The sequence below is a fragment of the Equus caballus genome, chromosome 8 (assembly GCF_041296265.1).
Source record: "Equus caballus isolate H_3958 breed thoroughbred chromosome 8, TB-T2T, whole genome shotgun sequence".
Classification (NCBI taxonomy): domain Eukaryota; kingdom Metazoa; phylum Chordata; class Mammalia; order Perissodactyla; family Equidae; genus Equus; species Equus caballus.
The window spans coordinates 13,846,576-13,862,281 of record NC_091691.1 but is presented as its reverse complement, the minus strand read 5'-3'; the positions used below and the strand labels follow the sequence as shown (position 1 = coordinate 13,862,281).

The following is a 15,706-nucleotide window of genomic DNA, read 5'->3' as shown; positions in this document are numbered from 1 at the left end:
TCCAGTACAACTTTATGGACACTGAAATGGAGTTTAATATGGCTTGAACGTGTCATGAAATGGTTTTCCAGGCGTTTACCAGATGTACAATCCGGTGTTAGTTGGAGAGCCGTGGGGACACACGTGGTGGGGCTGTAATTTGTGGACCCCTGTTTTAGGTGCTCTCGCTCAGATGCCAGCAGTGACAGCCTCTGTCGTGTCCTCCCGCTGTCTGGGCACTTCTGCGTGGCTCACGGTGGGAGCACGTGAGAGCCCAGCCAGAAGGCACTCCTGTGTCCCCTTCTCAGGCCAAGAAAGCTGGGCTTTCGGAAGTGGTGACACAAGGAAGTCCGTAATTAAACAAAATGTCCTGGGAACCCCTCGGTATACACAGTCCTGTGGAAGGCACTCTCATTGTGATCTGAGTCCTCGGGGAAAGGTTGGGGAATGTGAACACAATTTAAATATTAGACTTTAGCCTGTTGTTAGCATGCTTCCAGTATTAGATAGTACAGTCTCTCCCTCTTACATTCCCTTTCTGCTTCAGTGTGGTCCCGGTATAAAAAGTCTTAGAAAGAGTTTTGGATTGGAGAAAGTAACTTTTTGGTGTGTATGTGTGGCAGTGGCCTTTCATTCTTGTCAGACCCTAGAAATGTGCCAGGAGAAACAGGCAGTGGGCTCTGGGTTGCTTTGGAGGGTCCTGGCGTGGTGACTGGTGGTGACTCCATCTGTGGAAAGAGTGGAGCGTACACCTGCTGGACGCGGCCTCTTTGGCTATGCAGAGTCCTTCTGACACTTTTAATCCGGTTCTCACCACCTAAATTTACTTTGTTGATTGTCTCGGTTTTTACCTTTTTGCAATATTGGAAATGCAGATATTGTGAAGTGGGGCCAACCAGGAGATCAATACTTTGCGCTCGTTGCTACTCAGCTGTGTATTTCCTGTGTCCTTGTGTCCCTCTCAGCGGCATTTGGAGTGACAGAGAGCAGAGTCCACAGGCTTCAAACAAGCCATGGGTACTCCTCAAGGCTCAGCACAGGGTCACGTGGGGAGACTTCAGAGATCCGAATGCCAAGCTCACTCCCAGAGACTCTGATTTACCGGTCCTCGGGGGAGGAGGACAATGGGCATTTTTATTCAGTGTCCAGTCTGCAGCAGGACTGGCAGCTTTCCAGAGGCCCTGTTCCCTCAGGCCATGCAGTTACTTCAACTGTTTTTTTTTTTCTTTTTGGCAAATAACAGAATGTATGACTATCTGAATCTAAGATGTATTTGAAGAAATGTATTTTTCTATTAATGTTTTTGTGTTTGGCGAGAAAAATTTATGAATAACTTTGGTTTCAAGCCTTCCATTTGGCTTCTAGAAAATAGCTATGCCTTAAAGAGAGAGTGTCAACGGAGAGCTGAGCCCCCAGAAGTGTTCTTCATCTGTGTGTGTGTGTGTGTATGCGTGTGTGTAGGGGGAGGGTGGGTGTTTCTAGTCTTTTTGAAAGTAAGGAGTTTCATTAGAAAGATCTTAAGTGCCTCTTATGAGCCAGCCACTGTGCTGGAAGCTCAGTGTATGTCATTTCATTGAATTTTCTCAACCATATGGTGACGTGGTTGGGTGAGGGAACAGCCTCAGCCATTTGCCCAAAGCCACAGCTCAGCGCTAGGTCTGAACCCACGTCAACCTGATTTTAAAGCCCACTGTTGACACGCTGCCCAGATCATAATTATTTGGAGTCATAATTATTTGGATCATAATTATTTGGGGAGGAGTTTTAAATGGAGTTTAAAAAAATTTTCTTGAGTCACAGATGGCCGTGCCAGGAAAGTCGGAAGGATGTTGTCTATGGCTGGAGAGGCGCCTCTTTCCAAGGCTTGTGCACGCCGCTCTAGAATGAGGTAGTCTCGATAAATGATCTAAGCACCGTCCCGGGCGGCAGGTTTGGAGAGCCTAAGGTGTGCACATGTCCCGCTGAGCGCTTGAGCTGCATGCTTTCATCCCCGACTCCCGTGAAACGGACGTGGTGCGGTCCCAGGTTCCAGCTGATGATGCCGGGGCTTCACGGGCACTCGAATAGCAGGCAGGGAGTGTGCTTCCTGCTTACGAGTCCACTGGAGGAAATTCTACGAAGTCCAGTATTTGATCACTTTTCCTCCTCGGACAAGAAGCCCACAGGTGAAGTCGCTCTGGCAGGGAGAAGGCTGCACGTGTCACCACCGCTGTTTAAACTGTTCCACATCAGGTCGGTGGTCTTGAGGGTTTTTTCACTTGCTGTTTAGTGAGGCGCATCCTGCTTTACTGAAATCCGGCCACTAAACTGCTGCTCCCCCTCCCTTTATCGGAGCACAATGCCCTTTTGTGTGGCCTCTGCTTTCCTGCCACCTGCACTGGTTTGGACCTGGAGGCGACCTTTGTCCCACAGGCCTCCAGCTCTCCCCACGTTAAAGAACATTCTATAACTGCAGCTTCTGCTGGGTTTCCGTCTTCTTTGCCCAGCCCTAGCAAGAGCAGGCTGACTCTGAATGGGAACGGGGCTGTTTTGGGGTTTTTTCCCAAGTCACAAGAAATAGGAAACATTTCATCGAGTGGCGTTTTCCTTGAGAGAGTTTTACCAAACCATTCCTGGGGAGAGAAACCAGGTGATCTTTCTGATAGTGAGCACCTGAGCCTGTTCAAGTTTTCACTGTGGGCTCATTCCAGAAGCCGTTTCTTAAACAAGCAACAACCCGTCTGCAGTTAACTTTCAGCATGTTATAGGAGGGCCAAAATGACTGTGTTCATATTGCCTATGACAGCTTGGACTTTAGATTCCTCGTGGCTTAGATATCTAAGGGGCAGGGGCCAGTTGATCTAAAAGTGACATTTACAGTAATGGCAGTGGACAGTTAGCCGGCTTCAATCAGGCCCTCAGCAAACAAGGAACCTAGAAAATGTAACCCTGAGTACACAGGTGAGCGGAAACGGGAAAAGAAAAGGTGGAGAGAGAAGGTGGTAAGTGAGCTCGCCCCTCCCTGCGGTCACTGACCCTGAAACCAACGTGCAAGTGAGGGAGAATTTAATACGTGAGGGCAGCCCCTGTGCAGAAGCATGCATGTGGGGTTTCCAGGGGACAATTCCTGTTGTGTTTGCAGGAGCTGATCTGAAGGGCCGGAAAGGTAATGTGGATAAAGAAGGGCCTGTCTTTGCTTCTATAAATGGTTATGTTACTGGGAATCCTTGCGCAAACTCTTTCATCAGTTCACACCAAAGTGGTAGCTCTAGGTTTCAGTTTAGCTAAAAGTTCTGTTATTTTTACTTTTGGGTTTTTTTGCCCCCAAAGCTTCTGTCTTCAGGAAAAGAATTCTGTTTCTTAGAGATGTCCAATCTCTCAACCTGTTGCTCATTTTTTTCAAAAGCAGATTCTAAGAGTAAAGCATTTACAGTGGTCCTGTGTGGCTAGAAAGACACAGTTTGCCTTAATTTTTAAAAAGCGTCTTCCAAAGTAAAAGACTGAAGCGCACAGAGTAAAACGGGGCGTCTCCTGCCACCATCCGTCCGTCTGTCCGTCCTGCTGTGCACGGTTTAGTGTAAAACTTGGCAGACCTTTTATTCTGTGCGTTCACCGAGTGCACAGCCGTATCTCTCAACCTATCGTCGTCATTATTATTTTAATGTAAACGGGCTTCCACATAGGTGGGGTGACCAAACATCCAAGTTTGCCCAAGAGTGAGGGGAGTTCCCAGGAAGTGGGGTCTTTCCGTTTAAAAACAGGTATAGACGTGGTTTGATCAGTCGTTTTTTCCTTCTCACAGTGTCTTGGGATATCGTTACGAAACGTGGTTTGTTGACTGCCCTCTACGAGTTTTAAATGGAAAGACCCAGCCCGTCCCAAGTCCTGTGACCTGGAGGGGCAAACACCCCCAATTTGTGACGTTACTTGAGGAGCCCTGGGAAGGCGTTTTATGTTTATGAAAGGGGTTTTCTTTACCCCTGCTCAGGTGTTGTGTAAACTTTCCGGTACTTTTATCACCTGTGCTTCCGAGACAGAAATTGGTATAAAACGTTTCAGGAGATAGTCAATCTTTCTGGGGAAATAAACATTTCAGACTTTTCAAATGCAGGTTTCCTCGAAGTCTTACCCCTGTAGAAACTTTAGATACCTTCTCCTAAAGCTTCCTCCGACGTTTGACTCCGGGGGTCCTTACTTCAGAGGAGGGCGCGTCTGTACCCGGGGAGGCCTGGAAGCATGGTCAGAAATCTTGCATTTTATCTGAAGATTTCATGCACGTTTCACATTCGAGTCTAGCAGACCTCTCTGTTTGTGATAATGATAGTAAACTTCCTGCCACAGAGTGAGACGGTTCTCCAGGAACAGGCTGTGGGCGTGTATTCTGGGGATCCGGGCCTCCCGGTACTGGACAGGCCGGGCACAGTGGGGAACCTGAGGTATCGATTACTGCGTGGTTGGCATGCGCCAGGCTTTCAGTCATGCAGTGGCACAGTCCCAGGAGGGAGGTGTCATTTACTCCATTTCACAGACCAGGAAACCAAGGTTCGGAGAATTTCCATGACTGGCTCAGGTCAGTCAGGTGACAAATGGTACAGTGTCCACTAGGGTCACCCCATGCCCGAAGTGCTGCTCTCTGGACCTTTCTGGGCCACCCAGCACACCTCCGCATCCTTGCCTGTGGTGGGGCCCCAGAAAACCACCACCCTCTTCAGTTAGCCTGGGGTCCTGTGCCACTCCTGTTGGGCTCACTAAAGCTCCGCTTTTTGAAATCAAATTAAATCATGCGTAGGAGTGGTATTACAGGACAGCCCTGAACACACTCTCCCTTCTATTCGGAAGTCAATTGGTCACGGGCTCCAGCAGTGACTGGAATAAGCAGCTGTTGGAAATGCCCCTCCTAGCAGAACTTGCCTAGTCGGTTCTAAGGAAGGCTCTTAGTTCCACACTCCCAGCAGAGTGGGCCTTTCGGAGCCCTCCTGTCTGCAGTGATAACCCGTGACAGGTGGAAAAGGAGCACTGGTTGCTGTCCCTTTGGGAAACACGGGGCTGCCTGTGGGCAGTCCCGACACTTTCCAGCAGAACTTCTCAGAGCCTTTCCTGTGCTGCCGTGCTTTGCTTGTGTGGAGAGTGGGCCTCTGCAAGCTGTCACTGGGATTTGGCAGGGAAGGCGGCCATCTCTCAGGGCTGGGATCCCACAGCCACCTCTTGAGAAACATTGAACGCTTCCATTTCCTGCCTCTTCATTTCCCATCAGAATCCTGGGAGGCAGGATTGTGAAATGGATAAAGTTCACAGGCTTGAGCTCTTGAGTAGGCTTCAGAGGCTGTGTGCGCGCGTGTGTGTAAACGGAGTGCAGGCTCCCGGGGTTCTGGATGGATTGGAACGGAGAGAGGCTGGAGTGGAGGCAGGGGGATCTGCTAAGAGGTCATTGCCCTGACTCAGCCTTGGGGCGAGTGGGTGTGAGGCAAGGGATGAAGAAAACACACATGTACACATACGCCCCACACATGCAGCGCAGCTGGACTGCCCAGCCCTGCCTCTTAATGATCACGTGACCTCGGACGACAGACTCGCCTCTGTGCCTCAGCTCTTCACTTGCCAAACAGGAGCACATACTTCATCGAGTTTTTGTGGACATTCAAAGGGATAATGAACTCGCCGTACCCAGCGTAGAGCCTGGCGGGTAGTAAGTGCTTAACATGTATTAGCCTTGATGATCACTCAGCAATTTCGTGGGTTTGTGGAAGGACTACTCCATGCCTCCCACCGTGTCTGTACTGGATTTACCCAGGAGCCCTGTCCCCAGAGTCATTTTTTCAAATTCCTGCTTGCTGGGAAGTGGGTCAGGGAGACTGGATCTGGGCAGACCTGGGTTTCAGGCCCTGTCTGCCCTCATGGCGTTTACCACCCCATGGGGGAGATGGGTGTGCTTGTAGTGGTGACCTCGCATGTGACTGCACCCTGCGACGAGCACCGGGAGGGAGAGGACAGGGGCCATGAGGGCGGAGAACAGGAGCCTGGGCGTTCTGGGCAGCATCTCCAGTGGCCCGTACGTCACAGGAAGGGAGCGCAGGGTGGTGGTGGGGTTCAGGTGGTTGCCCAGTGCCTCCCCTTGACACTCACCCTGTTGGGACTCAGTGAGGCACGAAGGACGGGCTGGCCTGCAGGTACACCTGAGCGAGGTGCAGGCTTTGATGCATCCGGGGTCAGGTGTTTACTGACCCTGCTGTGTGCTGGGCACTGCCCTGCGGGGCCGAGAGCAAAATAGCCAGTCCTTGCTCTCTAGAAGCTCACGTTCCACTGAGGGAGATGAGCGAGCCCGTCGGTGAAAACACAGTGTTGGGTCAGCATGTGATCAGTGACGTGAAGGAAAAGGACGTGTCGTAGAGAACAAGACAGACCCATCGGGTGTCAGGGCGGGTCTGAGATGGGAACAGTGAAGCCAAAGACAAAAAAAGGAGCAAGGGATAACCATACTAGGGTGCGGGAAAGGGGCAGGGAGGGGAAGAACATTCCGGAACATGGGCCAACAAGTGCAGAGGAACTGAAGAGGACAGTGTGGCCAGAGAGTGGGCAGGGGCCACACCGCCGGGGCCCTGTGGCCCACAGGAAGGAGAAGCCACTGGGAAGTTGCAGTTCACTGCTCACTGCCAGGGTGACTTGGGGCAGCTTGCGCTTCTCACTCCCCAAGTTTCCTCTTCAGCAAAGGAAGCTTCTGATCTGCCCCCCCCCCCCCCGGGGCGGCGTGAGGCCGTGATTATAAAAGGCTTTGTACAAAGCCTGGCACACCATAAGTACTAAGCAGTATTAACAGTTAGTATTCAGCTTTTAATCAGCAGGCAGTTTGCCTCACATTTTGTTCCACATATTTTTAAACCTTTTAGTATAGAAAAAAGTTACCTTTTTTTCCTCAACACATTTGGAGGTGGAGTCAATGGCACACGAGCCCCTACACATCCCCACCCACCTTCAGTATCCGCTTTCTGCTCTTCTAGCTTCGTCTGCTCTCACGTCCACCTCTTTTCCATGTATTTTCCCCCAACATTTTATTATGAAAATTTCCGAAGTTCAACGAAGGTGAAAGAATTTTACGGCGAGCATCCGTACACCCACCACTTTCATTCTGCCGTGAACATTTTACTGTGTTTGCTCTATCACATGTCTGTCCCTCTATCTAAATTTTGTACGCATTTTGCATAAATTGCAGGTGTTGGTACCTTTCCCACAAATGCTTCAGCATACATATCACTATCTAGAGTTCTGGGGTTTTTGGAGTATTTTCAAGCAAATCTCAGAGCCAGGTAAATATTTTAGAACATTTCTCTAAGAGAGATGAGGACTTTTTTATGAAACCATCTCATGGTTGTTTCCAGCACAGTTAACGATGTTTCCTTCTATGGTACCCAGGTCGTGCTCAGTGTCCTCCAGTGGTCTGACCAATGTCTTTGAACGGTTTTTTTGGTTCCAATCAGGACCCACAAAAAGTCCTATTAAGTCTTTTCTCATCTATAATAATCGCCACCGTCCTTTATTAAATGCCAGTTACTTCTTGAAGAAACCTAAGTCGTTTGTCCTGTAGAATTTTCCACATTCTGGATTTGGCTTATTAAGCATCTTTCATGTGTCTTTTAACCTGTTCCTCTGTCCCTATGGATAAGTGCTTAGGCCTAAAGGTTTGAATCAGCTCAGGTCCAAATCCTTGGCAAGAATACCTTAAAGGTGTTGCTGTGTGCTTTCTGCTGCATCACGTCAAGAGCAACATAATGTCGGGTTATCCTGCTTTTAGTGAGTCTCTTAGAGGGGAGGATGGCAGTTCCTTTGCTCTGCCTGAGCATTTGTTCCTCTGGAGTAGGGAAGCGTGACATCGTACCAGCACCCTCGGTCACAATCGCAGGGGAAGGCGAGGTTCTTGGGTGCCTTCACAAGGGTGCATTCCTTCTCAAAACCCCACAATTGTAGGGAGGGTCCCACCACTGTCACCTGATGATTGTCACATCTTCTTCAACACAAAAATATTAAAGAAAACAAGTGATTATTTACCATAGAGCCAATTTGCTAGTCACTGCTCTTGGTTTAGTAGCTTGGGCAGAGTCCCCATCTTTAGCCTGTAGAGTTATTAAATCACCATCTGGCATAGTCACAAGAGCAAATTCTGCTTGAGATGCCCTGCCCCCTTAGCTACCTGGTGAACTCCTATTCAGCCTTCAAAGGCCTGGAGCAGATGTCTCCTTCTCTTAGCTCTCCCTCCTGCCCATCTCTACCCTGGATGCATTCGCACTGAACTGCCTTCCAGATGTGGCTTTTCCTGATTCTGCGACTCTAGCAACTAGACCTTGATTTGAAAAGCTTTTTCTTTATTTTGGCAGAACTCTTCCATCTCCCCAAAAGCCTTTCCCAGGAGAAGAACCTCAAGTCTAGAGAAGTCGTTTTGTTTATTTCTTGGTTGCATCTTAGTTTCTTAGCAGTGGCCACAGAGACTTAAAAAACAAGCTCACAGCCCTAAGAAACCAGGCAGTGCACCCTGACAGTCTCTTCTCAGGTCCACTGCCTTAAGACCTCTTCCCGGCTTAGGGACAGGACTTCCGCACATAGAGCAAGAGACCCTGAGGATTAGGAGCATGGGCTTCCAAGTGAGGCCACCTGGGTCCTAAAAGTGCGTGTGGGGAGTGACTGAGCCTGTCTCAGCTCCTGTGAAAGGGGGGTGAGGGGGTACCTGTTGCGGAGCATTGCAGGCAGGTGTTGACGCCTCACGCACGTGAGGCTCTTAGCACAGTGGGGTGATGGACTGCGCGCGCAGTGAGTGCTCCTGACAGAAAACACTCCCTATGATTTGGTGGGATTCACTTCCTACTCCCTGCAATGCCCCCTCACGTTTCCTTTCTTCCCTTTTGAAACCGCTGTGTTGGCATTTTAAAAGATCCTCTCTGTGAATAATATCAAAAGTGACACCCTCCTACCCCCACCCCATCCCTTGCCCCAAACACGCACAGTCCTTGGGAACAGCCCCACTGGATCAGGGAACAGATGGGAAGTTGATTCAGCCTGGCCCGGGTTGCTGAGGCCCAGAGACTTCTCCCCTTTGGGAGAGTGCCTGCCCTTTGGTCCCCTCTCTCAGCTGGAGGCCTGAGAAGCTGAAGCGAATCCTGGAGTTGTCCCTGATGGGGGGATCTGCCTGTCCCATCAGGGCTGCTTGATCCTTAGGGAGTGGCTCTGACGCCTGATCAGTGGCAGACTGGTTGGTGCCCACTAACCAAATGTGAGTTCATTCCTGTCCGTTTGTGGAGGAGGACCCTCCCAGTGGAAACCAGACTCTCGGCTGCCTGCCTTGTTCTTTTGTTTTGGCGCACCGAGAAGAGGAAGGTTGGGGTTAGTGACTAGACAGATCTTGGTTGATCCTCCCAGACTCCTCTGAGGTGGGTGAGGCTGGCTGTTTTCCCTCCTTTTCTAGATGGGGAAACTGAGGTTCAGAGATAACGCTCTGTGGGTGGCAGAGCATCACAGAGTGGTGACTCATCCTGCATGATTCTCTCAGCGCACATCACTAGTGACAATTGCTAAGACACATAGAGTGTGAAGTGTGCCTGGCACTGTGCTCAGGGTCCCCGGTGAGTGATCGCATTGGACACTCAACAACTCTATCTTGTGGGCACATCCTTATCTTTGCAGATGAGCAAGCTGAGGCTCAGAGAGGGTATGAACTTGCCCAAGACTCATCCTGCTTGTAGGTGGCAGAGCTAAGATGTGAACGCAGGTCAGTTTGCAAGGCACCAAACGAGGTGCCCAAGGACAGTGGATTTTTGCTGTGAATGATGCCTCGGTATAGAAGGAGCACTGGCCTGGAGCTGGGGACCTTTGTGCTAGTCGTGGCTGTGTCGCTCATTTCACATGTGATCTCTGGCCTCTGCTCATCTATAAAACAAGGACATTGTCCCCAAGTGCCCCTCCCTTGGGCTGCAGCTTAGAGCAGGCGGCTTTTTGGGAAACGCTGTGACCCGTGACACCCCTATCCCTGCAGGCTGGAGTGCAGGTTATGGTATCCACCAGTCAGCTTTGAACGCCCTGGCAGCCACACATGGCTGGCTCTACAACTTAAATTTTCTCTGAATTTGCAAAGGACATCGCACCATCTGCCTGCCAGCCGAGGGTCCTTAACCACCCACTCTTCGCCCTGACACTTCTGCTTCTCTTGCCATCATGCCCAACATGGCCAAAGCCAGCCTCTGCTGAGACTCGCCCTCCCTCCAAGCAGGTGTCTGACAGATGAACACTCAGGAGCAAGAGGCTGTCGTGATTCTGGGCTTGTGTAAATGTAGCCTAGAGATGCATTGTTGGGCAAGGGGCGATTGCATGAACCGAGAAGTGGGCCTAAGTGCAGGAATGTGACAAACCTGTGGGCCAGCAAGCTCCTGAGAGCATAGACAGCTTCTTAAGTAACTGAGCTTGAGCGTAGGTGGGGGCCAAGTGAGAACGTTTGCGAATGGCCTATGTTTGCCGTGCCAGATAAGAGCATGCTGCACTGCCAATGTCAACGCTCACCCGAGATGGTGCACTGGCCTGGCCAGACTCCTCCCCCATGGCCTGATACACAACGCCAGCCTCCTGCTGAAAGGTGACACTCTGAGGGCTGGGCTCCCTTAGTCACCCTGTGGGCGCCTGGCAGAGGCACATTAGAATGGAGCCGATGGCTGTGTCCACAGTGGGGGTAAGTGGCAGCAAGCACCCAGGGGTTTATCTTGGCGGGAGGACAACTCCGAGGGTGGAACAGGATTGCTGGTTTAACGCTGACGTTCTGCCCCCTTTGTCCCTCAGAGACCTTGCCAGGTATGGGTGTGTGGGGGGAGCTGGAAGACATACTCATGACCCCCTCCGTCCCCAGCCCGTGTCTGGCCACTGGCTAGCACCTGTTGGAACCGAGCAGTTTCCTGCCTTCATTATGGCCAGAGCCGTGATGGCTCTGGCACCAGACAGCTGTTGGTTGGGTTTGGTTTGCAAGAAATAAAAATAGCTTGGCTGGTGCTCGGTTTTTGGGTCAGCTGGGTTGTTTCAGCGAAGAGCAGCGGCGTGGCGTGACATGGTCCACAAAGTTTCGTTGGAAGGAGGACTCTGCCTTTCCTGCCCATGGAATCGAACCACATGCACAGTGCTCCTTCTAGACTACTGTGCCTGTCTGGCGCTGTAGTTTACACATCGCTCTGCTGCTCCACCTTCCAGGTACACAGCGAGGGGTCTGGTTTTAGAATTGTGTTTACGTGCACGTTGTAACACCCTCTGCCGTGTGGAATTTCTTTCTATCCAGTTTGGGTAGTGGGGCGGCAGGAAAGGTGTGGGCGTTGGGCCTGGGTTTGAACAAAGTCAAGGTACTGAGCTTCTCTGAGCCACAGTTTACCAAACCGTAAAATGCCACCAAAATAAAGACAATAGCGATAATACTATCCATCAAGTTCTGAGGACCGGAAGCTTGAAGGCCCTGCACTCTTGATGCTTTCTGTGTGTGTAAATACTGTATACGTATATGTGCTACTCAAACAGCAACTTGTGAGGCGGTATAAATGGAGCAAGAATTAGTATCCTCATTTTATAGATGAGGAAACTGAGGCTCAGAGAGGTTCTTTGGGAGTTTCTCAAATAGTTCCCCCATTTGTGTCTAAGTACTTGGGAAAAGTTCTCGTGTTGTGGCCTTTGGGTCCCACGTCATTACTCTGCTGAGAAAAGGGAAAGACCCTGAGGTTTTTTGGTGCAGGGAACTCTTGCAGGGTAGCTTTGGGATATGAGATCCTCTGGCTCCTCTCAGAGTAACCGCAGATCTTAAAGGCAGAGTGAGAGAGGGGGCCAAACTGGGGAGACCTCCTGGCCACTCCATTCATTAGAGTTTGGCAATTTCACCCACCGAGCTCAACTGCCTGCCATGCGTGGGTCTGTCCATCTGCCCGTCCTCTCAGTCCCTCTCCACGCACTGCCTTTCCATTCTTCCATCCCGATCAGCCATCCATTCGTCCGGCCAGCTGGGGTTTCCTGAGCAAGTTCCCAAAGAGCTTGTATAATGTCAAATTTGCCTGATCAGATTGGTTTCCCCATGGGAATCAATGTAAAGGCTCATTCTCAGGGTTCCAGAATCCCAGACCATTATCGCATGCATACTTTTGCCTTGATGCTACTCTTTTGTCTTCTCGTCAATAACTCACGTGTTTTTCTGTTTGGGGAACGGGGGGCATTTCAATGTTATGCACTTACTATTTCTTATTTCTCGCAATTTCAAATGTGCACATTTAAAATGTGCCTTCAATTGGCCACATTTGTATAAGGTGTCCTGCTCGGCACTATACTTCAGAACTGCCATGGAGACACCCAGCTTATTCCTCCAGAACTCCTGAATACAGTTTCAGAAATGACAGCCTAAAATCAAAATTCTAACTGGACTCAAACCATAGGAGGTGCTCAGTGTGTGTGCCTGGATTTATCATTCTTTCGGGACATCCTTTTTGAGCACCTACTGTGTACCAAGCAGCAAGCTGGGCAAGAAGGATCCAGAAATGAATGACAGTTGGTCCATGTGCCCTAGGGGCTCTGAGTCAGGGGGGTGGGGGGTGGGAGGGCGGAGGGGGGACGGGGGGGTGGGGGGCGGGGGGTGCCGTACCAGTGAACTGGCCATTCCCCCGCTATATGTTACCACAGGAGAGGTCTGTCTTCACTGGCTAACTTGGTGGGAGGGGCTCAGCAGAGAGCATGGAGGGAGCTGCTGCAGAGTAGTGAAAGCCCTTGGCCCATGTGGCCAGCAGAGGGCCTGAGAAGGGGGAGTAGCCACTTGGCAGGGGTCTGGAAGGACCCTTAAGTCCTTCCGTGCCTTCCTGCCTGAGGAGGTAGAACTGTAACCTGCTCGAGCCTCTGAGGAAGCCAGCATAGCTTTTGCAACATTTTTGGCAATGCCGTCTGCCAATTCCTGATTTCAAAATTTGTCCTGAGGGCACACGTGAGCCAGCAGTTTCAGCACTCTGACCCTTCTCGCTGCTGCTTTTTAAGCCTGCTCTAGAGGACTTACTGTGTGCAAGAGGTGAATAAGAAACAGGCCCTGTCTCCAGAAGTCCCTGCCTCACCATCTAGAAGCAGGAGGGAGAGGCGGAGTAGGAGCAGGAGTTAAAGCGAGTGGTTCTCACGGGAGGGTGGGCTTGTCCCCCAGGGGCCTTTCTCATTGTCTGCAGATACTTTTGGTTGTCACAACCGAGGGGAGTGTGCTACTGGGATCTAGCGGGTAGTGGCTAGGGATGCTTCTCAATGTCCTACAATGCACAGGACAGACCCCTACAAAGACTTCTCCAGCCCCAAGTGTCAATAGTGCTACGACTGAGAAACCTTGGGGTAAGAGCAAGGCTCGGGCTTCAGAAAGTTGGGGTCCTGCCATGAACATGTGTGTCCATGTATGTGCTTGTCCCTGTTTTCAATTCTTTGGAGATACACCGAGGAGTGAAAATACTGGGTCATATAGTAATTCTATGATCAACTTTTTGAGGGACTACCAAACCGTTTTCCACAGCAGCTAGATCATTTTACTTTCCCACCAGTGACAGACAAGGGTTCCAGTTTCTCCACATCCTCACCAACACTTCCTGTTTTCTTCCTTCCCTCCTTCCCTCCTTCCTTCCTTCCCTCCTTCCCTCCTTCCCTCCTTCCCTCCTTCCCTCCTTCCCTCCTTCCCTCCTTCCCTCCTTCCCTCCTTCCTTCCCTCCTTCCCTCCTTCCCTCCTTCCTTCCTTCCCTCCTTCCTTCCTTCCCTCCTTCCTTCCTTCCCTCCTTCCTTCCTTCCCTCCTTCCCTCCTTCCCTCCCTCCTTCCCTCCTTCCCTGCTTCCTTCCTTCCCTCCTTCCCTCCCTCCTTCCTTCCCTCCTTCCTTCCTTCCCTCCTTCCTTCCTTCCCTCCTTCCTTCCCTCCCTCCTTCCCTCCCTCCCTCCTTCCCTCCCTCCTTCCCTCCCTCCTTCCCTCCCTCCTTCCCTCCCTCCTTCCTTCCCTCCTTCCTTCCTTCCCTCCTTCCTTCCTTCCCTCCTTCCTTCCCTCCCTCCTTCCCTCCCTCCCTCCCTCCCTCCCTCCTTCCCTCCCTCCTTCCCTCCCTCCTTCCTTCCCTCCCTCCTTCCCTCCCTCCCTCCTTCCCTCCCTCCTTCCCTCCCTCCTTCCTTCCCTCCTTCCCTCCCTCCCTCCTTCCTTCCTTCCCTCCTTCCCTCCCTCCCTCCTTTCTTCCTTCCCTTCTTCCCTCCCTCCTTCCTTCCTTCCCTCCTTCCCTCCCTCCTTCCTTCCTTACCTCCCTCCTTCCTTCCTTCCTTCCCTCCTTCCCTCCCTCCTTCCTTCCTTCCTTCCCTCCTTCCTTCCTTCCTTCCCTCCTTCCTTCCTTACCTCCCTCCTTCCTTCCTTCCTTCCCTCCTTCCCTCCCTCCTTCCTTCCTTCCTTCCCTCCTTCCTTCCTTCCTTCCCTCCTTCCTTCCTTCCTTCCCTTCCTTTCCTCCCTCCTTTCTCTCTCCCTCTCTCCCTTCCTATGTCTTTCCTTCTCTCTCTTTTTGATTATAGTCATCCTAGTGGGTGTGAAGTGGTACTTTGGAATTTTGATTTCATTTCCATGATGACTAAGGAAGCATCTTTTCACGAGCTGTTGGCTATTTGTCGTCTTTGGAGAAATGTCTGTTCAAGCACTTTGCTCATTTTTAAATGAGTTGTTGAGTTGTAAGAGTTCTGTATATATTCTGGATACTAAACCCATGTCAGATATATGATTTGCAGATATTTTCTCCCATTCTGTAGGCTATCTTTTCACTTTCTTGATAATGCCCCTTGGTGCACAAAGAACTTTTAATTTTGGTAAAGTCCAATCTGTTTTTTCTTTTGTTGCTTGCGCTTTTGGTATCATATCTAAGAATCTTGCCAACATCCAGGTCGTGAAGATTTACCCCCGTGTTTTCTTCTAAGAGTTTTATGGTTTTAGCTCTTCTCTTTAGGTCATTGATCCATTTTGAGTTAATTTTTGTATATGGTATGAGTTGGGGGTCCACCTTCATTCTTTGGCACGTGGAAATCGGTTGTCCCAGAACATACGTTAAAGAGACTGCTCTTTCCCCCACTGAACGGTCTTGATACCTTTGACAAAAATCAAAAGGCCATAGATGTATGGGGTTATTTTTGGACTCTCAATTCTATCCCATTGGTCTGTATGTCTATCTTTATGCCACTACCACTCTGTTTTGACTATAGTTTTGTGGTAAGTTTTGAAATTGGGAAGTATGAGTCCTCCAAGTTTGTTCTTTTTAAATACCGTTCTGGCTATTTGGGACCCCTTGCAGTTCGATATGAATTGATACATCACTTTGGGTAGTATGGCCATTTGAACAATAGAGTCATGTGTCACTTAACAATGGGGAGACGTTCTGAGAAATGCGTCATTAGGCGATTTTGTCATTGTGCAAACATCCTAGAGGCACTCACACAAACCTGGATGATACAGCCCACTACACAACTAGGCCATATAATACTAATCTTACGGGACCACTGTCGTGCATGCTGTCTGTTGTTGACTGAAACGTCAAGTGGTGGGCGACTGTAATAAGTCTTCTAGTCCATGAGCATGGGATGTCCTTCCATTTATTCAGGTCATCTTTAATTTCTTTCGGCAATGTTTTGTAGTTTTCAGTGTATAGGTCTTTCACCTCCTTGGTTAAATTTATTCCTGGGTATTTTATTCTTAGGGATGCTATTGTAAATGGAATTACTTTCTTAA

At 50.2% G+C, this 15,706-nt stretch overlaps 1 protein-coding gene across 6 annotated transcripts in view; it reads left to right on the top strand.

The window, feature by feature from the left end:
* The first annotated feature begins 10,380 nt into the window (after positions 1–10,380).
* ACACB (acetyl-CoA carboxylase beta) overlaps positions 10,381–15,706 on the top strand; it is a 101,289-nt gene continuing 95,963 nt past the window's right edge. For 2 of the 6 annotated variants that reach the window (XM_070275318.1, XM_070275321.1), the window contains exon 1: positions 10,713–10,779. The gene's annotated coding sequence lies outside the window, so the exon portion shown is untranslated. Of the gene's footprint in view, positions 11,170–15,706 lie in introns of all 6 variants that reach the window. The other 4 variants (XM_001496930.5, XM_070275319.1, XM_023646975.2 and 1 more) reach the window with 4 other exon arrangements.